Source organism: Arvicola amphibius, chromosome 2 (assembly GCF_903992535.2).
Source record: "Arvicola amphibius chromosome 2, mArvAmp1.2, whole genome shotgun sequence".
Taxonomy (NCBI): domain Eukaryota; kingdom Metazoa; phylum Chordata; class Mammalia; order Rodentia; family Cricetidae; genus Arvicola; species Arvicola amphibius.
In genome coordinates this window covers 140409324-140433153 of record NC_052048.2, presented here as the reverse complement: position 1 = coordinate 140433153, position 23830 = coordinate 140409324, and the positions used below count along the sequence as shown (strand labels likewise).

At 40.9% G+C, this 23830-nt stretch overlaps 1 protein-coding gene across 1 annotated transcript in view; it reads right to left on the bottom strand.

Moving 5' to 3' along the window:
- The window catches only part of Skap2 (src kinase associated phosphoprotein 2), a 160314-nt gene that overhangs the window by 29556 nt on the left and 106928 nt on the right, over positions 1 to 23830 (bottom strand). The window lies entirely within an intron of this gene.

The following is a 23830-nucleotide window of genomic DNA, read 5'->3' as shown; positions in this document are numbered from 1 at the left end:
AAGACAGACTTCGGAGCTTCCGTGTGAAAAAGTGTGGAAGATTCCCTGATGTCTTTAGACCCACCTGCACCCACGCTTCCACTGCTGCCTGTGGAGTCTGGGGTCAGTGACAGGAATATGCAGAATGACCTGAAGAGCCATCCCAGGCCTCCCTTCCCTTCTCTGGGTGACATCACCTTCCGTTAGAGAGACCTTCAGGAGCCGGAGCAATGCCAGAACATGTATATTCCTCTTCTCACTAACTGTGAGAGGAAAACCCCAGCGTGTTTTCTCTATAAATAAGTTATGCATATGCAATAAGTTTATCATTGTGATTTTAAAGTTCATTTAAAAATAAACATTCTTAGCTGGGCAGTGGTGGTGCACACCTTTAATTCCAGCTCTTGGGAGGCAGAGGCAGGTGGATCTCTGTGAGTATGAGGCCAGTTTGGTCTACAGATCGAGGTTCACAACAGCCAAGGGTGCATAGAGAAACCCTGTCTTGAAAAACAAAAACAGAAGAGAAAAAAAAAAACATTGAAAAGTCTCAGTTTTAGTGTCTGATACAGACATTGAGCAGCATAGCTTTCCCAAATGAAAGCTCCTGGAAGTCTCAACCATTCTTACACCTCCTGAGGGACCCTTTAACACACTCTTGACTTTTACATTTAAGAATGCTGCCGTGTATTTTCCGGAGTGGGCTTAGTTAAATACCCAAACAATATTCATCCACCATAAGAAAAAAAATTATCTTGCTTGCCTAGAACACTAACCATTATTTTATGTTTCCCAAGCACGCAATCTCTGGACTGAATTGTATTATACTGTTGACTCATACTGAGCTGGTAAGTAAAATCTCTTTGTGATTTTTTTTCTTTTCCTACAAAGCCAAGTCTTTCCTTTCTTACATTTTTGCAACTAGACTTTGGAGCAAAAGGAACATCCTATAATATTTGCCTGATTAGATTTGACCCATGGCATCAATCAACTGAGAGCAGACCTGTATCTTTCCCTCCAAGGGAACAACAAAGTCACAAAATCAATAAATTAATACCAATGGGCACAGTTGTAGACTCGGTTTCCCCATGAGAGTCCTGGTCACCAGCTCTACTAAAGTGCTTCACTGTCTATCATTTCTGTGAATCTTACTAAGCCCAAATAATCAGGGTTTCATCTTCTAGGTGGCAGAGGACTGTGGGACACCTGCACAGTAGTGTCTTCTCATCTGCTTCCAAGTCTCAGGCGACCTGGAATTTACAGAATCCACTGCAGTGGGCACCAGGTGTCCTCTTCAGGACAGCTCTGAGGGGGGAGGGGGCGGTCACAGCAGCGTACCTCTACTTTCCTCCCAAGCTCACTCCCCAGCAAGCACAGCAACCCTCTTGAAGTCTATCTATCTCAGTTAACCCACTTTCAGACACTACAAACTCCTAATCTCTACAAACATTCAAACTTTACTACAAGACTCTGCATACTTCTAGCACCTCTCTCGTTCTTCAACAGGCAGTTCAGCGGCTTCATTTCCAAGTCCTCTTGCAATGTAGTTTCCCCTGGGCCAGAACCAAATACAAGTCCTACTGATCTTGAAGACATGGCTCAATCAGTCTCACAACCAGGAAGCTGTCCCGTCAGCCAGCAGGCAACTAGCCGCTGTTTCCTGTGTGTTCCCAGACGCACAGAGATCTACATTAGTGGCCTGCCCGCTGCAAACGTTTGTTTCCTTCAGGCATGACCTCCCCGAGAGCTTCACCACAGACCGGCACAGGGGGTGGGGTGAAAAAGAATGCTTGTTGAAACAAAGTTAAATGGATTTGGCTAGCTAGACATTCCTCTTGAGCTTCTGTACTGCTTGCTAATATTAGGAATCAGAGAACATAGTTTTTATTATACAGATCATAATCTGTTAATTTCAGGTATATTATAGGTCTCTCAAAAGCTGCATTCATTAAACACATTCCAGCACAAAAAAAAAACGATATATTTTCATCCCCTGACTTTTCTCCCTCACTGAGTTTGTTTATAATTAAAATTCAAATGGAAATTTAAAATGCTCGTGGGCTTTAGTACTATTCATTTGTGTCTATTCTGTGTCTATAGTTTTGGAACCTGACATCTAAAGTTCATCAAAGGTATCCAGTTGACGGCTCAGCTCTCCCCACTGGTTACCATAGGTGTATGATGACAACTACCTTTGTCTGTTTCTCCTCCATAACTAGACTGGGCAGAGTTGAGCGGTGTCCCTAGTCCCTATTTATTTCCCAAATCCTTCAGCTCTACTCATCTTCAGTGTTACCTCACCTGTAGCTGCTATCTGAAAAAGGAAGATGTGATAGCATAACTATTTTATTACCTTATTTCTCTTTATGAAGTTCTCTCTCTCTGTCTCTCTCTCTGTGTCTCTCTGTCTCTGTCTCTCTGTGTGTGTGTGTGCGTGTGTGTGTGTGTTAGTACATGTAAACAGGTGTTAGTGCATGGAGGTCATGGACAACTTTGTGTCTTGGTTTTCACCTTCTACCTTGTTTGAAATAGAATATCTTGTTGCTGCTGTGTAAACCATGCAGTCTTCCAGGAATCCTCCTGTCTCCACCTCCTATGCAGAAAGGAGCACATGATACCCCACGTGACCTTACATGGGTTCTTGGGACCCAAAGTTTGATCCTCAATGTCAAGTGCTTTACTCATTAAATCACTCTTACCCCTATATATATTTTGTATCAGTCCCTCCCAGTTGAAGGCCCCAAGTTTCTGGTATCAGAAAAATCAACCATCCTAATTAGAGCCAAAGAGGCACTCTTAGTCCCTCAGTTCTTCGGGCTTAGCTGGCTATGTCCAACTATGATAGCTGCCGGAAGGCCGCAGTTCAGGGGATAGGAAGGATCAGGCATACAAGAGTGAATATTTAATATCTATCTGTAAAGCAAATAACAGCTTCCTTATACTTTTCCATTGCTGCTGTATGCTTTCACTGCAGTGTATAACTTCTAGTCTGAGGCTTCATGCTTGTTGCCTACATTGCTGTTCACCTAGGGCGGTGGCTCTAAAGGCTTCAACAGGTATCAAACCCATACATAAAGACTCTGTTTCACTAGATTTGGGAGAATCTTAGAATGTGAAAGTTGCCATCCCATGCCTCCCTGAAAGTAGTGTCCTCTTCTAAAAAACAGAAGAGTCAATTTTGTAATGGCCACATAGAATGGAAAGTGTGGCATTTGCCCCTTACATTTTTCTTTCCCTTGGAAAGCAGCTTGCAAATGGAAAAATCGCGTCCATCACCTCCCTCCCAGAGACTGAATATGATGGAAGACAGAGGAAGGCCAAGCCCTGAAGCAGGCAGAGGCGAGAGCAGCTTCCATCCTAGCCAGGAGTCCAGAGAGCCTGATCAATCCTGAAGATGATAACTATAGCTCTTCACTAGAGTTGACGAAGACAGACATAAAAAAATGCAGCAAATTAAAGCACTTTACAGAACACAAAGGATAGAATTCTCAAAATAAAGATCTACACGGACTTAGGAGGGGCTGTGCACAGATATTCCGAATCACAACTAAGGAGTTTCCAATTCTAAGGTAAAAGGCATTTTCTTGGCATGGAGATAAATTTGTTATGAAGCATTTTATGATGGCCAGGAAAGAGAAGACACTCCAGAACCACAGTGTTTCTGTAGAATGGGGCTCCCCCAAAGAAGAAAGGAAGAACTGGAGAGAGGGGGAATTCAGGCACACAAAGCTCATCTGATGGAGGGCTCCTGCAAAACAGTATCTGATATTCTTCCAAGCACATAGAATAAAAGTCCGAGCTTAAAAAATAAAACCAAGTTCAGGTTTTGGCTCCCTAAAGGGACAGGCTGAACTCTCATTTGGAAGTTTCTCGTCCTTGGATTCCAGAAATAAAGCCAACATAAACAAAATGTTTTATGTAAAAGAGCCAAGGCATTTTTAATGTACATGACAGGCAAGCTGTAGCTGATTTTTTTCAAGGTCATACACAGCATTTCAGGGTAGGAAATTGAAGTAAACTTCAACTTCCCAGCCTGCAAGGACAAATCCCTGCTGCTTTAGGGACCAAGGGCTGAACACTGTCTGAATTGCACAACCAACCCTTCCCCTGTGCTCCAATATGAGAAAGTGCTCTTGCTTCCCTACCCTCAGACTGTAACTTTTAGAGACTACTTTTTAATGAAAGTATGACTTTTAACAAACTTATCTTGGCACTTCTGTTTGATAAAATGTTATGCTATAATTATGTACCCTATATTAAAGTACAATTCTGGACTTTATTTCCATCTAATTAAATAATGTAATCAAATATGTAACTTTAATGGCCTGTCCACTACCATCTTTAGAGGACCATTCAAAGTTTATCGTCCTTGCTTAGAGTGAGTCATCAAACTAAAGACGATACATAAATAACAACATGAGCTCTGCTGAGCAACTTAGCCCGCCGAGAAGACTGACGCTGCCTCTCTAAACGCTGTCTGCTCGTAGGACTTAGTTCCTCCCGCTCTGCCTGCACAAGAGCAGTTACCAGCCAGTGGTTACAGAATCCAGGTAGCTTTGTTAAAAATGGTTTTATCATGTGATCCTTTACTTAGCTTTGGAAAACAATTTCTGGATTAAAAAAAAAAGAAAGTCAAGAAGAAAAATTATCTCAATATAGTCCAGTGCAGTGAGGAAATACAATATAGGATTTGGCATGTGTCCACAGGAAAAGTCTGGCTTCCAGATGCTTCTTGCCAACCCACAGCGGATTCAGTAATGTTTAAACAACTGACAGTGTACACGCATAGCACTGATGATATAGGGACCAAAACTCTGCAGGAGCCTGTCTCATGAGCATTTCCATAGACTGCAAAGTAAAATCCAAACAAACAAACAAACAAAAAAATCACAGTTCACTGACCAAAAGATCCAACGTGCACAGTAGCTTTCTGTATAGCATGCAGATGCCACTAAATTAATTAGAGTCTACATAAGACATATCACCTCAACAAAACAAAACATCTCAATATTTCTATTTTATTAGTCCTTGAAAATGAGAATGTAACCATGAAATAACTGCAGCAAACAGACAATTGTCTCCATAGCTCACTCATTATAATTTTATTATATAATATCCAAACTGAAACAAACTTGTCTTTCTCAGCTTGTCCAAAAGGACAGATTGACTTGTGTCGAGTGGTCAGAGGCTGCGGTTTAAATATGACTTCCTAGAGCCTGTGCCTGTTGCTAACATGTGCTAGTTTGAATCAAATAAAATTGTATTTGGCTATTTTTGACCTCCCCAAATTGTATTTTGTAAGATTTGAGGGTAAAATGAAAATTCTGACAGGGAATTTTGACAGCAAGTGGCAGCTGAACCGTCTAAACATGAAACATCAGTGTTTCTTTATAACTGGCCATTAAGTGTATTATGAACTCAGTAGTCTTTACAAACAAGATACGCTGAGTAAAATCTGCATTTACTATAGTATACATTCAAGCATAAACAAATATTGTTACTTTTTAATATAAAACTGTCACAGATTTAGCCAACGGTGAAGAAGCCACGATATAAATAAAATTAGTTTGTGTGATTCTTTTTCCTATTCCCAGACGACATGTTTCTCGGAGATGATATTCTCTCTCTTGATACCAAACAACTTCTGTCACATAATGTTTATATCATGTGAGTTTTACAAATGCATATAAAACAAAACAAAATAACAACAACAACAACAAAACAGGCTTGATTTTCTGGGAGAAAAAGATTGATCGGCACAAGAAAACAAATAAGTTATTTAAATTAGGACTTCAGTTGATTGCAATACCAACTCCATTTTTACAAAATATTCCAAAATCACCACATTGGTCTGACCAATAAGATTAATAATAAGATTTCAGTTGCAGGGCAGTGGTGGTGCAAGCCTTTAATCCCAGCAACCCCCCCCCCCAAAAAAAAAAAAAACAAAAATATTTCAGATGCAAATATCTATTACTCCTAAGTGTTTAAAGCTAAAGCCTGCATGTAGATCTGGATGAGTCTCTACTTTACTATAGGTTTTTTTTTTCCCCCGGAGACAGGGTTTCTCTGTAGCTTTGTAGGCCTGTTTGGCCTCGAACTCACAGAGCTCTGCCTGCCTCTGCTGGGATTAAAGGCGTGTGCCACTACCGCCCGGCTAGTTGGTGTTTTTGTTTATTTGTTTTGTTTTTGTTTTATAACAAAAACATCATTTGTGCTCTAAACTGTATCAAGAAGCCACTTTGGTTAACTTATTTAATAAAGCCAACAGACCTATGGAGATCTCTTCTATCACAAATCCAACAAGGACTTCTTTTTGTCAAGGTAGAATATTAAGAACATAAAGACCACTGGTGCTCAAAAACGATATATCTAGCATGGAGCCTTTCCTATAGTAAGCATGCAAAATTCTGCATACCTAACTTGAATTAAAGTTTATAAATCACATTTATTTATAATAAAATCTCTACGGCAGGGTCTTTGCAGTAATCAATCAATTACTCATGGTGAAGAATGTAACCTTGAGCAGCAATATGGTCAATGGCCAAACTGAAACAAACCTGTCTTCCTCTGCTTGTCCAAAAGGACAGATTGACTTGTGCCGTGTAGTTAGAGGCTGCGGTTTAAATATCTGAGACAAAACTTTGGGCCTGAGATGAACAGAGCTTCAAGTGAGACCTCCACCACTCCAAGAAAGCTACCAAAAAGCCTTTTGCCTTCCAGATCTCTGGATATTGTTGGGCTTCCTGAGGAGTCAAAACCTCAAGATTGTACAATATATGATCCAAACTTCTACAACCTCAAGTATGGTGTTCCCAAGCCAAGAAACTTGACACCATTGTGAAACCCTTGAGGCTCTGGCAGTAGCAAAAGCAGAATCGTGAAGGAAAGCCTCCATAACCAAGGTACACAGACCTCCCAGATGAGTGCAAAAACCTGGCAAGCTACAGTACATGGACAAAGAGGAGCAGCCAAGTAAACATGCAACCCCTGTGTGGCCAGCTCTACTAAAAGTTAACCCAGAATGCTTAAACACAGGAATTAGGGAGAAGGCCAGCAAATGTAAATCTTCATGTTCAAGACCTTTGCCAAGCTAGAGATGCAAACCACATAAGATTATTAGCTTGGCCCCTTTTCCTTCCCCTAGGAAGAATGGATCCCATGCGAATATCTTCTGGGGCTTTGGGCCATCTCTTTTTTAATGTCTCAAGCAATGGAGTTTCTTTCATCACATCCTTTGTCCTTTAGAAAGTCTCTTTTTTTTTCTTTAATGGAAGCAAAACCAAAAGTAGCTATAAATGTTAAGGCTATTTGATAGTATTTTTCAAATACTCCTATTTATAAACCCTTTCTTGAAAGCCTCCATGAATAGACACCCCCACTTTGGTTCTAACAATGAATATGTAATGATCTGGCACCCTCCAGAGACAACACTAGTTGCCTACGTCTCAGTGTGTTTAAGGCATCTTTGTTTTATTAAAGCCCCTGTACCTTTTTTTTTTCTTTTCTGGTTTTTTGAGACCGGGTTTTCTCTGTAGCTTTGGAGCCTGTCCTGGAACTCGCTCTGTGGACCAGGCTGGCCTCGAACTCACAGAGATCCAAATGTCTCTGCCTTCAGAGTGCTGGGATTAAAGGCATGTGCCACCACCACCCGGTTAAGCCCCTGTAACTTCTCACGCTTTCATCTTCATGCTCTAACGGTGGTATTTACAGCCACATGGGCGTTCAGACAGGCCCCTTTCGATACCTCATCTGTGACCACAGGCTTGGATTGGAACTTTGCTCCTTATCAGTTTCTCCTTGGTCTTTTGTTACATTCATTCTTGGTTAACACATCTCACTAACCCTGTCAATAATATACACTAGCACAGTGCCTGCTTGATGAAAAATTGTCATGTGTGTCACATGACTAATTTAACTGAATTAATAAAAAACCAAGTTTTTTTTCTCTACTTTTCTCATCTCATAGTTTACTTTTCCAGCTTTCCCACAGATGACCTTTTCCAAATGCCTTTAAGTGAATGCTAAAGCTGTCAAGAAAGAGTAAATAAACAACTGGGCTCAAGTCTTATGTACCTCTGCATGCATTGGGTTACTTTCATTTATGCCTATGTTTTATGTGATATAGAAATAGGAAATAGTTTATTTATTTATAAATATTTATTTATAGATTTTTGTTTTGTTTTGTTTTGTTTTTCAAGACAGGGTTTCTTTGTGAAGTCTTGGCTGTCCTGGAACTCACTCTGTCAACTGGGCTGGCCTCAAACTTAGAGATCTACCTGCTTCTGCCCCCAGGGCTGGGATTAAAGGCAGGAGCCCCCTCCAACGCCCCCCCCCCGATTTTATTTATGGATGTTAATCACCTTGACATACCTAGTCAGGATGTTTCCAGGAAGCTCTGAGTGAGTTGTAAGACAATTTCAGAGAGAAGGATGATGGAGCCAGGCACGAGATTATCTGGTGGCTGAGAGGATGCAATGGGCAATGTGGGAACAGGCACGGGATTCATGGGCTGTGAAAGGAAGTGAGCTTAATGGAAGGGAAGCGTGAGGAGGAGACTGTGGGAAGGGACTGAAGCAGGCCATGGGTGTTTCCAGCACTTCCTCCTTTTAGTCCTCCAAGAATGCCCAGGAGAAGCGCCGCCTCAGTATCTCCCTAGTCACTAGTAACCGCCCTTCACTAGCACCCAAGCTGCTGTGTGACTCTCATATCTCAGCTTGTAAACAGGAAACGTCATTTGCATGCTGGTTACATCAGATTCCCAGATGGTAGCATTCAAAACTCAGTTAAGGTCCTGTGCTCAACACATCTTCTCTTCCTATTGCCTTTAATGAGTGAGTGGGCACAGAGCAGAATGTCATTTCCTGGGGAACGCCTCATTTGAGATGACTAGTACCCCAAAGGGGCTGGTAATCCAAGTCGGTCTTGCTGCTAAGAGTAGATGATCTATCTTTAATGGTACAAAGGGCTGGTGAAATGAGAGCTTTGTGTCACTCAGTGCATTTTATTACATAAATTCACATGGGACTGTGCTCCCTGGGATGGTAATGTTAAAGTTCAATGAAGCTCTGGGCAATCAGGAAGGTTTCAATATTGACAGCATACAATGTGGCAATCATTCTTTTAGGTTTCTTTGATAATTGATGCTATCTGGGCAAGAATTTTCTTAAAGATACCTTCTTGGTTTCTCTTTAATTAATGAGTCTACTAACTAGAAGCTTGGTATTGCTGAAGATACAGTTTCTGGAATTCTAAGGAAGAAGATAATATCTAAGGGACATGTTAAGCAACACAAGGCTTGCTTCTTGCCCTGGGGCACTTAAAACATCCATTTTTATGTTTGCCAAATAGCTGTATGAAAAGTAAAATCACAAGATTTATACAACAGCAGAAAAAAATGTTACCCAGTGGTGTGTGATTCATTGTGAAGCGAGGGTGCGGTGGAGTCTGGAGAAGCAGGGCCGGCACAAGCTGGACAGATAGAAGAGGCTTTCTGTGTGGGTGCGGTTTGACCTGACCTAGATAAAGCGAACACAGCAAAGAAAAAGCGACCATCCTGCCAGGCAGATGGGAGGCGAACAAACCTAAGCTGGGAAAGGATGGGGTGCCTGAGGGACAACACTAATTCAACTGGTTGGAACCTGAGAAGCACTGCATCCCCGGAGACTGGCCAGACGGTGAGTGAGCCTTCAGTCAGACTGCAGAAGACCCCTGAGGCAAAGGTCGGCAGACAGCCCTTCTTCACATTTGAGAGGAGCAGAAATATATCCCATAAGAAATATCCAAATTCCCTTTCTCTCGAAAGTGTTTCCCCCGTGAAGTGATCTCCAAGGGAGTGAAGTTTGTGTGCATTATCTCCGTGCTTAGGTCAAATATCCTGGATACACCCAGAATGCCAGTGGGTATGATCATACTTCATTTATGTCAGTGTGTGGTGCTGTGCTATCCTGTACTTATGAAAACACTGGAACGTGGCCCAAAAATACACGGAATTGTAACATTATCTAAGTTATTCATAATGGAATGACTGACTACAAACCTCTACCCACGTAGGTTAGAGAAAACTGCTATTTTTATGCTGTTAAAACAGAATGGCACGGTAATTTTACAGAACCTAAAGAACAGTTTTCATTGTTTCTGATGCAGTGACTGTGAAGACTTGAGACAGGTGTGGATGGAGAAAATATCGCAAGGTGTATCGACGTTAGACTTTGAAACTGGAAAGAATGAGTTTTCACTTAAGTAGTTAGATTTCTTAAATTTGTGTCTACTCCATATCTAATATAATATATATTAGAAAATAGAGATCATGTTCTGTGTGGATGGAAAATAGAAAGCCAAATAAACCAAAGTTGTATCTATTTGCTATTTCACTGGCGTTCCATCCATGAATCAGCTCATTACTGCAGCACAGTGATTTAGTTCAAGGCAACAAGATGAAGCACAGGGTAGCACAGAAGCTAGTGGAGAGTTTACTCTGGGTGGCGTGGAAAAGGGAGGAGTGACAGACTGGAGCTGGATTATGGAAAGGGCTCAGGGCCTGGCCAGTGAGTTCCAATTTGGTAAATACTTGGCATTGGGGAACCAAAAAAGGTTACTGATCACCAGATTAATATAACTATATTTTAGAGTCAATATATTACCAGTACACAGAATGGCTTCTCGGGTTGATGGGAGAGCACTCGGGAGCCCTAAGGCTGATCCAGGAGAGAAATCATGAGAGCCCGAGCGTACGGCGAGCAGGATGGATGCGGATGCGGAGGAAGAAGTTGTGGTAACTGGCAGGTAAACTGATGGGGAGACATGATGACCAAGGAAAGAGTAAGGATGAGTTTGAGATTTTTACACTTGGTTAAACTTGAGTGACCAAAGGTCCTGTTAATAGAAATCGTATTGGGGTGGGGGTGGGGGTGGGGCTGGGGTGGGACTGAGCTGCCCAGAGAATGTGTAAAGGGAGAAAAGCTCTTCAAGTCCCCAGAGTTCACCTCATTAGTCGCATCATGGTGCGCATCTGAAGGACTGGGCGACCTCATACCATTGTACACGTGAGCCTCACATTAGCATGTCTTTCAAATGTCACTTAGGCATAGGAGCTGTGACTGTCCTGCAAAGGTCTGCCTGAGCTGGTTATTGTCCCCAGTCTCCCTGCATGGCTCCCTGAGGTCCTACCCTCTGGTTCCCAATTGCACAGTACCTCAGACCCAGAGCCCCCATGCTTGGTGCTCTCTTTGCAGGGAAAAACTTGGCCTTTCTCTGTTTTCCAGTTTTACCTAAGAGGTTTCCACTTAAATGCCATCTTCTCCTTGGGTATAGAATAAAATAGTTATTTCTTCTCAAGTCATCCTCTTATCTTCCTTCTTGGCATTCTTATTATAATCTGTAATAAGTTTTGACACAGGATGTCTTTTTGTAGGCCAGGATGGCCTGGAATCCACTATCCTCCTGCCTTAGCTTCCAGAGTACTGAGACTGCAAGTACTGTATGTCCAGATCTATAATTATCTTTTTTTAGTTTTTTTTTTTTCAAGACAAGATTTCTCTGTGTAGTCCTGGCAGTCCTAGAACTTGCTTTGTAGACCAGGCTGGCCTCAAACTCATATATCCACTGCCTCTGCCTCCTGAGTGCAGGAATTAAAGGCAGGAGTCATCACTGCCCAGCATATTGTTATCTTAATAAAAAGTAAGTCATTTCTTTTCTATGCCTAAATTTCCTGTACTCACATGAGAATCTGGCACTCAGTGGGCTTTCAATAAATACATGTAGAATGATGGAGCCACATAGCAACAGAATGCATGGAGAGAAGGTAAGATGCAAAGGTGTAAAAAAAAAAAAAGATGCTCCTGGTCAGAAAATGATTACAGATACATAATAAAGACAGATTAAGACAAAAACAAACCTCTGAATGAGTCACAGTGTGTTTTTAAATGTACACAGGCTTGGAGAGAGAAGAAAGAGTACAGACAGTGATAAAAAGAAACAGTTCTAAAAATAAAACAAAGTCTTTAGAGAGACAGTATGACTAATATAAGAGTACAAACAGTCATAGATCAAAGAAGTAAAAAATAAACCACGTAAAGACGGAATATACACAGAGAGTCTGGATTATGCATATTATTGTGTTTTCTTTGACTGTTTCGATTGCAGAGAGACATTTGACTCTGGGGGCTGCTAAGCTAAACCAATATATATTTTAAAGGTGTTTTGACTTCAAAATTTAGGTCTAAGGATATGTTACTTTGGAAAAGAGGTTCTGCTTTTGTTTCCACAGAAGATGAGAACCTGTGGACTCCTACTAGGCTAATATGGTTTGATAGAACAAGACCCCCCTGAAAAGTCTCTGTGAACCCTAAAAATACTTCACCCAACAAAGAGTAGGAAGCAATCTGGAGAAAACTATTCCCAACTTCCCAATGGTCACAATCAATTTTTACATATATATATATATAATTATAATTATATATAATATATATCACATAATATATATTATATATACATATATATGTGTATATGTATATGTATATATATAGAGAGAGAGAGCAGGGGAGGGATATGATATAGAGACGAATACTTTGCAAAGTTATGGATCTTGGTCTATTGATACAAATTTAAGGTTAATTTTGTTATATGTATATTTCTACTCTTGTTTAAGGTATTATATTTATACAGCTCATTTAAAAATATAATGTATAGTTAAAAATTACAGATAGTTATTTATAATAGTCAAACTTGTAGTCATGTTAGTTAGGTTTTCTAGATATACAAAGATATATTTCAGTTAGATAATCTTCAACACATCAAAGACCTATAAAATATGGCATTTAAAACGTTTTAAGAACTTAGACGTTTCTTAACAGTGAGACATGTCTGTTTCTGGAAGCACCAATTACTTCAGAGAGGCTGATGGGTATTGAAGAAACATGTTATGAAATTTGCCTTCAATGTGACAAGGCTAGCCATTTGGGCAAGAAACTGCTCTTGTCTGGACTGCTTGATGGTATGCTGTATAAACTAAACATTCAGGGCCCATAGAAAAATGACTGCTGAACTTGCCAAAATGAGACAATCTGACAGGTTTCCTGATTCATGAAAGAATCTGCAGGACAAAGTCTGCCAGAGGCTATGGGCCTGTAGGCTGAAGACAGAAGCCCCAACAGTACAGAAGAACTTTGGATGACTGCCCGGGCAGTAGGATGTCTCTGTTAATTCTAGAGTTTTTGAAGTTGCTTACAATGCATTTCTTGTTTACTTAGGTAATATTATATCCTTCTGGGGTCTTTGATGGAGCTGAAGACTAGATAGCTATAATTATAGTTGTCTTTAGTTATGATAAAAGATAAATTAGGTATAAAACTTTAGACTCACAAAGATAGGATAGATGATAGAGTACTTCCTTAATTTGTTATATGTAAATGGACTAAATATTGTAAATGTAATTCTTGTTTGATACCCGTTGTTATATGTAATTACTATGTTAAAGTAAAATAAAGTTCTTTTTTATTTAGACAGAAAAGGGGAGATGATGTGAGAGTCCCCTCTGTATGTTGTAAATGTGTTTTATTACCACTGGTTAATAAAGAAGCTGCTTTGGCCTGTGACAGGGCAGAATATAGCCAGGCTGGAAGAGATATATAGCGAGAGTAGGTAAAGTCAAGGAGATGTCATGTAGTTGCCAAAGGAGAAAGGCCAACCACTGAGGAAACAAGACATGTAAAAAATGAGATAACACCATGGCCTTGTGGCAATACACACATATTAAGAGAAACTGGTTAATTCAAGATGTAAGAGCTAACTAAAAATAAGCCTGAGTCATTGGCTAAGCAGTGCTGTAATTAGTATTTCTTTGTTATTATTTGGGCCAGGAAACAAACAAGCAGATTCTACTTACAAGTCACTTCTAAAGAAATATAAGTTCATCCAAAAAAGAAATGATTTAAAATAAGCAGTCACTGAGCAATGGTGTTCACTGGAGTGCTGAAATGCTCATGTTTACATTTGGGGTCTAAGATGTCCCTGCAGGCTCCCTAATTTGAAGACTAGTCTCCAGCTTGTGGTGCTGTGTTGAGAATGTGGTACCTTGGGATATGTGACCGAGCTAGTAAAAATGGATCGTTGGGGGTGGGTGTGCTGAAGAATGGGGTGCTGAATCTGAGTCTAGTTTCAGAACTCTCTGCCTCCTGTTTGTAGCCACTGGGTGAATTCTACTACAAGCTACTGCTGCCATGACCCAAGCCACCTCTGCCACCATGCCTTCCCCACCATAATGGGCTGTACCTCTAATGGAGTCAGTATACATCCTCCTCCCTTTGGTTTTCCTGTCAGGTAAAAGTTTCAAAAGTAATCAATACACTTTTCATAAATATTATATGTAACAGAACACAAAATGGAGAAGCCAACAGAAAAGACCAAAGGGATACCAGGAACATCAGACTTCTCGCACTGGATGTGAGGTCCAGGACTGATGCCTGGGAGAAGACCGGTGACTTTGAAGATGCCATTTTTGCTATGGGTAAGGACAGAAAATCAATTTCAGGAACTAAAGAACAGGTAAAAAGGCAAGAAGAACGGACCAAAGTGACTCTCGCAAGCATGTGCATGCCAAACAGGAAGCAGAGGGCCTAGCCCATGAACAGGGGAACCAGGGATGTGGAAAAAGGGCAAGACAAGGAGATCTGGGATCTAGCCCCAAAAAGAGCTCAAAAATGCCCCTCACCTCAGTCACCAAGTAGCCTTGTTCAGTGGGAAAACCTCCTGACCAACAAAGGGGGCGGTGGATATGAAGTGGTAGAAAGTTGTTTCTTTGTAAGACCTCTAATGAAGTTCTAAAAACAAGGAACACATCTATAAATGAATGTTTTCTTTGAAGCAAATCAAGGTAAAGCCTCACTGAAGCTTAATTAAGTTAGCTTGGATTTTTTCCCACTTTGATGAAAGCTTTGCCCTATTCAGCTACAGCTCTGCTGAGGCCAGAAACGAGGAGTGCTTATATTTATCACTGACACTTTGTTGAACTTGTCCGTTCTTATTAATCACAGCTTTAAAGTAAGCAGCCGAGATACTCTTAGGAAGCCGATATTCCCAGCTGACCTATCTGCAAAAATGGTGAAGCCTGATACTCTCCTGCTGCAGAATGTCTCCACAGACAAATGTGTTTGTGAAGCTGTGCACACATGAGTGTATATGTGTGTGTTTCTGAGACCAAAAGCAAGAGGTTTTTGTGTAGCAACCAGAAAGTTCATCATATTTTATCTTCTGAAACGTGGAGAATCAAGAGCCAAAGCCTCCCATGATATGTTTATATTTTCCACAGGAGGAAAATCTTATCTGAAATATGAAGACTCCGGCTTAAAAGCTTGGTATGAAGGTAGGTGGAAGTTGCACCTTTAGCTGGTGAGGTTTCTAAGGTGCTGGGCCATGTGCAGACACAGACCCTGCAGTGTGACTACCTGACCCCCTGGCACAGTGTTTGTGCAGACACAGACCCTGCAGTGTGACTACCTGACCCCCTGGCACAGTGTTTGTGCAGACACAGACCCTGCAGTGTGACTACCCGACCCCCGGGCACAGTGTTTGTGCAGACAAAGACCCTGCAGTGTGACTACCCGACCCCCGGGCACAGTGTTTGTGCAGACACAGACCCTGCAGTGTGACTACCCGACCCCCGGGCACAGTGTTTGTGCAGACACAGACCCTGCAGTGTGACTACCCAACCCCCTGGCACAGTGTTTGTGCAGACGCAGACCTGCAGTGTGACTACCCAACCCCCGGGCACAGTGTTTGTGCAGACACAGACCCTGCAGTGTGACTACCTGACCCCGGGCATAGTGTTTGTGCAGACGCAGACCCTGCAGTGTGACTACCCGACCCCCTGGCACAGTGTTTGTGCAGACACAGACCCTGCAGTGTGACTACCTGACCCCCCGGCACAGTGTTTGTACAGACTCAGACCCTGCAGTGTGACTACCTGACCCCCCCGGCATAGTGTTTGTGCAGATGCAGACCCTGCAGTGTGACTACCCGACCCCCTGGCACAGTGTTTGTGCAGACACAGACCCTGCAGTGTGACTACCTGACCCCCGGCACAGTGTCTGTGCAGACGCAGACCCTGCAGTGTGACTACCCAACCCCCGGGCACAGTGTTTGTGCAGACACAGACCCTGCAGTGTGACTACCCGACCCCCGGGCACAGTGTTTGTGCAGACAAAGACCCTGCAGTGTGACTACCCGACCCCCGGGCACAGTGTTTGTGCAGACACAGACCCTGCAGTGTGACTACCCGACCCCCGGGCACAGTGTTTGTGCAGACACAGACCCTGCAGTGTGACTACCCAACCCCCTGGCACAGTGTTTGTGCAGACGCAGACCTGCAGTGTGACTACCCAACCCCCGGGCACAGTGTTTGTGCAGACACAGACCCTGCAGTGTGACTACCTGACCCCCGGCATAGTGTTTGTGCAGACGCAGACCCTGCAGTGTGACTACCCGACCCCCTGGCACAGTGTTTGTGCAGACACAGACCCTGCAGTGTGACTACCTGACCCCCCGGCACAGTGTTTGTACAGACTCAGACCCTGCAGTGTGACTACCTGACCCCCCCGGCATAGTGTTTGTGCAGATGCAGACCCTGCAGTGTGACTACCCGACCCCCTGGCACAGTGTTTGTGCAGACACAGACCCTGCAGTGTGACTACCTGACCCCCGGCACAGTGTCTGTGCAGACGCAGACCCTGCAGTGTGACTACCCAACCCCCTGGCACAGTGTTTGTGCAGACACAGACCCTGCAGTGTGACTACCTAACCCCCTGGCACAGTGTTTGTGCAGACGCAGACCCTGCAGTGTGACTACCTGATCCCCTGGCACAGTGTTAGAATTCTAAGGTTCACAGAAAAAAATCCTGTCGGGTCAGCCCCATTAGCACCATTTTTCTTCCTGCTTTATTAACATCAGCATTTTTGTTTGATTAGCATGGCAGATCTTTGCTTACCTTCTGATTCCGAATTTTTAATATGCATGCTATTGGTTCCTTTAGCAAAATAAATATGAATATGTGTGCCTGAGAATTTATAATTTAGAGGCTAAGTAAACTTAACAAACAATAATTTCTAGTGATACTATTAGGTTCTTTAAAAAATGGATCCCTTTTGTAGGGCCCTTCTTTCTTGTCAAAGTTCTATTCCTTCCTTTGCCTTTCAGTCAAGGTGTGCTTGACTTTAGCCTTACTCTGGATTGCTCTCATCTCCAGCTGGGAGGTGACCAGTTCTTCTGCTTCTTCATTCATCACCACACCCTTCTCACATGACGAAAAGCAGAATGCCCAACATTTTCACCTGGACTGTTTTCACTCTCTTTCAGAACCATACATTCCCATTAATATTTCTTAACTCCTAACTATTCAGAAATTCATTTTCCAACCTCAAAACATAGGAACACTAGGCTGCTTTTAAGTACCTTGATAATAAAACTTCATTCTTCATTATCATCATTATTATTACATGTAGTTTGGAGACAGAATCCAGGGCCTTGCTAGGCAAGTGCTCAGCCCCTGAGCTCCATTCCCAGGCCCCTGTAAAGAATGTAGTCTATGTATGATGCACTGGAATTTGCTGAGACTTAAAATTTGAGTTAATAGGTAATCAGTGTCTATGTGTAGTCAAATAATATAAATTTGTTACCATTCGCTGAGCTCTCTCATGTCTTTTTAGCTATAGTGATATAAGTTCACTAATTTTGTGGTTCAAATTTTTCCTCTTGTTACTAAATTTCTGCCTCTTTATGCAGCCATTTTCTAAAAATGGTGTGTTAAAAATATCCCTCTGGCTGGAGAAATGTTAAACATCTAAGTTTTACATTATTACTGATTTAAAGTGAATGTGGTTAGATAAAGCTTTATCTGTTATTATCATTGATATATTCTACTGTGGTCCTTTCTGGCTTTATATCTTAAGTTCTACATTGGCTGATATTATATCCTATAATATATAATGTTATATATTATGGGAGCTTTACTTGGGAGGAGCTGTCTGGAGTCCTTGTTTCATTTCCTTACTTTGGAATTCTCTGTGTAGCTTTGTTTCAGGTGTATATCCTCTAATGATTCTACTCAACTAAAAACATCCAATGTGATCTCTTCGTTAAGTGATAAAGTTACCTTTATAACTATTTTTATAATCTTATTTTTATCATCGTCTCTTTTTACTTCTTTCTTCTTTCTTGTTTATTTTTGGCTTAACACTTCTTTTTTTTTTTGGCTTAACATTTCTTTATAGTTACCTTGTATTTTCCCTCTATTGAATGCTTTCAATAAGCTATAGCCCCAACTTACCCCAGCCAAATTCTTAACTGTTTGCTAATTTCACTTCTTTTGTAAACGGGGGGGGGGGGGCTTATTTAAAAAGAACCAATTTCCTGCTCCTGTGTTTACTGTTGTCTTTGCATTCTCCATCTTGCCTGTGCGTTCACATACTTAGGGGCAAAGCTAGAACTCAGAGTGATGTGCCTTTCTCTCCAAAATCCCTTTTCTAGATGATAACAATCCGCTCTTCACAGAGCAGAAGGCATTCTGGATGGATGAGGGGGGCACGAGGACTCAGAGGAGACAGTGGATGGAAGGACGAGTGAAGAGATGCCTTGAACAGAAGCGTCATGATAGAGACACGGGCTGGCCTGAACAGGATTTCTAACTCACCATGTGTGGGTATCTTAGATATAGATGAGACAAAACACAGTTAATTAAAGGTTGTATGTACGTCAGTGGTTGGACCAAAAGGCAAGGTAGCTGGACCCTACACGACCTACATATATATGGAAAGATAGGTGTAATGCTTGGTCTATAATAGGTACACAGGAGAATTAATGAAGTAGAGGTAATGAAAGCAGGCAAGAAAGAAATTGAAAGAAGGGAAGAGACAATAAAAAAAATGAGAGAGAAGCAAGTAGGAAGGAAGTAAAAAGAAAACCAAGGAAGGAAGGAAATAAAAGGACAGTTTCTCAGTTAACAACAGCAGCAAAAGATCACATGTGTATTTTTAAAAATGTAACTGTGTGTTTTTAAGTGGGCAAAACAGGGAAAGGGATAAAACCTCGTATGAGTTATTTAAGTACTAGGGTAGGCACGGCTGGTTCCAAACAACACACAGGGACTGAACAGAGAGCAGACAGTGTGGCTGTCCCACAGTTCCCTGTCTATTTCCGGTGACAGAGACCAGCTCACTCTGCTGGCTATCTTCTTAGAGAACAGTACCACAAGGAGCACTCCTCCACCACCTATCCCACTCAGGACAGCCTGAATCTCCAGGATGCCCGCCTGCTCTGGAGAAGGGCAATCCCCAACACACAGTATGGTTTCTCCCTTCAAAGTCGGGTCAACAGCCCTATCCAAACAGAATGGAACAAAGGTCCACCTGAGAACACCTCTTCCTCCCTGGACAGAAGCTTCAGGGAAGAGAAAAAATGTTTCCTATAAAGTGTTAGTAACTTTATTCATCTTCCTCATTTTTCTAGAACAGAATTTCAATACTGTCCCAGAACAAAATAGTGACAGAAAAATTGAGCGAACCCTTGAATACCCAGGAATGTCCTATGTAGCCCTTGTTTTATATATTTAGGAAGATCTATGCTGTGCCCATCAACATGAATAAACTCTTACACAGAAACCATAGCTCAAGAAATAAAGGCCAATGGAGATAAAGCAAATGCCACCTAGTACATCCCCGTGGCTAAGGTTTCACATCGTCAGTATTACTGACATTTTAGGTCACATAATTATTTGTTATGGAGCCTGTTTGTGTGCTATAGATGTTTAGCAACATCTCTGCATGGACACACAGACGGACAGATGGAAAGAGACACACAAATATACAGTGCCACCAAACATACCTGGAAGCAAAAGTCTCACTTGGTGGTTGTCAAGTGACATGTTTTTAACTCACAGAAATGAGTTATTTATGTGCTTTGCATGTTCATAAATACCTGAGTTTATATGTATTATTATATATGTATTTGGGTTAATATGTATTTTTTATAATGAAGAAATTTCTTTGCTATGCCAAAAGCAACATAGAAAAACCTATGACAAGCAAAATTGTATTCCAAAACTTCATATCACTATTATAAAATAAACAATAGAAATATCAAAAATACATCTGTAGTCACCAAAAATAAAAATATAAACAAATGAGGTCTATCTCAATGGTAGAGCCCTTGCTACCATGCACAGAGCTTTGGGTTCAACTCCCAGCAAAATTAAAAAAAATATTATGTGTCTGTCTGTATATATGTGTGCATATAAATATACATGCATGTGTGAGTAGATAAATAAAGCATTATGTACATACAGTGATCAGGATTTATGAATTTTTCCTTGTTTTTTTATAACTTCAGATAATCTCAGCAGAGTATGAGTCTGAAGCCATCTAGAAATTTAACTCTAGTTATCTACTTGGGAAAACATTTTATCTATCACCCTATATATTAAGAGACAGTATGGCCAGATACTAAAGTTCAGTAGCTTTTCCAAAAAACAACAATACACCAGGTGGTGGTGGTGCACACCATTAATCCTGGCTCTCAGAGGCATAGACAGGCGAATCTCTGAGTTTGAGACCAGCCTGGTCTACAGAGTGAGTTGAAGCACAGGCAGGGCTACACTGAGAAAGCCTGTCTTGAAGAAAAAAAAAACAAAACCAGAATGAAACAAAAATCCCAAACAAACAAACAAACAAACAAAAAACTAAGAATACTAGCAGGCCTACTGTACTAACAATAATACTAAGATGTTAAATCCACTATGGATCTGTGACCATTAACTAACATCTTTCTATAGTATTCCAAAGAAAGAATGAAAAAAACTGAAGTCAGGAGTAGTCACTTACAACAGTGTTAGTGCTGGAAGCCGCAAGGTCCCTATAACCTTGGTGTTAACTTGGTGATGTGAGTAATGAAAAGGAAATGAAGTTAAAATGTATGGGGGGCTTACAACTATTTATTGATTAAATTTGCATTTGTGCTCACTTGCTGGAAACTACTTCAAATTTAAGTACTCAAACACTGTTCTTTTTTATGTATACATAATAGTTTCATTGAAAAATTTATAGCTGCATTTTATTTTATATTCCATTTTAGATGCAGATAGTTGGACTGAATAAATTTAAAGTGTAATTGAATGACCAAAGGATAAAAACACCCTTTGCTGGCTCCAAATCGTTCAATCTGTCATTACAGAAAAAAAAAAAATGAATTCACACACACACAGAAAAAACCAGGTTAATGGAATAGAAATTTATCTTCCTGCTTTCTGCTGCCCTCTCTCTTCTAGTCCACTTGCCAGAAGACATTTCCAGTGCAGTTCCCCAGAAAGGGGCGCATTCAATAGGAGTTACCATTCTAGCTACCCAGCTGATTCTATTCAATCTGCGCCTAGAGAAATCATGTTGTTGTTAATATACAGTTTCCTGCCACTAAAGGGAAAAGGTCAGACAACTCACTAAGATGAGGAGGAGCAAGCTAGGTTGGTTTCTGAAACTATTTCCCAAGTATTGTTCCTTGTCTCCGAGATTCACAGTGAGACAAAGCGTACTTCGGCAGTTCCAATAATAAACTGACCATACATTCTGAAACTCTGCCAAATAAACTCATCACTATGTTATCAATCATTTCAACATACTCTGGCCAACATCAGTTGTTATATAACATCACAATGTATATAAATTTAACTTAGTCTATGCTAGTAAGTAGTAATAAAACAGAAGAAAAAGATGGCAACATTGGGATACTTGAAGAAAAGCCAAAACTTTTCCTCAACTCTTCCACACATATGTATAAACCCTTAAATAGAAAGAAATCTAGACATTTATTCTTGTTCTTTTATGAAGTTAGTTTAAAAATTAATGAACAAAAAATTAAAGAGAAAGTACTGCAATAAAGTTGGAATCTTCTAACTGAAAAAAAATCCTGTGAAAGCATTTACAGCCTCTCAGAATTATAAACATCGTCAGGAAATATTCTACAACATAATTTTTAAGCAATGCTTTCTTATTACTGCTGAGACTTAAACAGAGAACATTTATTTCACATTAAAACACACTGACTCGAGCAGGTCTTGCCGTCTCAGAGCAGAGCTTTTCAGTTGAAAGCGGCAGTCAGTGCTTGGACTTTTTCTTCACACAAATCTGTGTGCTTCACCTTTCCGCTAAGAGGGTTCGATTTCAACAATATGTAACTGACAGAAAACTGTGTGGAAATGGTATTATTATTTAATTCTGGGAGCATGACCAATCTGACTTCACAGACAAACGTTGTTCATATAGAACTGGACACAGACCAACAGGCTGAGGCTGTGTTCCATGCTCCTCATCACACGTACCTCAAGACATTCAGATTTCACAGAAGAGTGACAACAAGCTTGAATGCTAATTCTGAGACAGGATTCCCAGTTTCAAATATTTAAATGAACAAAACTTCTAACTCTGGGATAACTTTAGGGCCTGCTTTGAGAAAAATCCCCTCTGTAGCCGCGGGCTTCAGCTTGACAAACCTGCTGAACTGTGCAGATGTTGAAACAGCCCTTAGTTCCACAGGTGAAGAAGGCCACAGGAGACATTCCACAGCTGCTTACAGCAGCGCCTCTCCTGGGGCACAGCTGAAGGCTCTATCAAGCTCAATCACTCTGTACAGCAACTGGGGAATCCCAGGCAGAGGCAAAGAAACCTCATAGCAGCTTAAATTTCTCCCAGCACTACGGCAAGAAGTAACACTACTTAAAGAATAACCAATTATTTGGCCTTGGGCCAAAAAAATATATGTATGTGGGGGAGGAGAGACGATGAGGAAGAACATCTGTAGTGAGGGGAAACATAAGATGTCTCATATTTCTAAAGTTTCAAGCTACTTACAGGAGATCTTCCTTGAGCTTTTGCTATAGATACAATTGAATGTTTGATCTTAGTTCTCAGTCAAGTTTTTTCTTTGGTGTTGGGGAAAGAAGAGTGCAGTTGAAGAAACCCAGAACTCAGCAGTTAGCTCAGCAACCGTAACACAATACATTGACTGTAAAGTCTTAGAGGGCGGAAATGTGGATGACAGTAAAACCATGTTTTTAAAGGCTCCACGCTTTGGTTTTACATCAGTACACTTTCTCAGTCCTGCTGCAAGTTCTTTTTAAAGCCTAAAGTAACTGTATCAACGATACAGAGACTAAACTCAAACAGCCAAAGATGTTTCTATGTGAGGGTAAGTGATGCTGTGGCAGCCACCACTTCTTGGGATAAACCAGGAAGTGAGGCTCTAGACACACAACTCGAGCTCACGGGTCACTGTTCCCACCAAACATATTTTTGTGCTCAGCATCTTCCTGCAGAAACGTACCATATAATTCATAGATCATGTGTACTTTTTATAGTAGCTATGATTATTACTATTATTTGGTCAGAACATCACAGAAGCATTTACAAGAATTCATTAGGCACACAATGAAAAAAATAATGATGTTATATTTATTGTAGACTTGGACAAGGGAAGCACTGGGCTGAATTACCTCAGTTGATTCTCCCAGTAATAGTATGCCCATTTTATAGATGAAGAAATCGCTATAATATCATTGAACTAATAAATAATACAGTCAGAATTTAAAAGGTTTTACTCTAAGTCTTACACTTTACTGACTGTGATGAAAATGATATGTAGACATTAATTTTGAACAGGTTAAGCATTTTAAAAATCAATATTTGGGATTGATATTATGGTACTACATTGCCTAGTCAGAGAAAAATAGCCCCTGTATCTACATTGTTTAAGATCTCCTTTTCTGCTCTACTGGTTTTGAATAGGCAGGAAAAGAGCAAATCAACCTGGGAGTTAGTC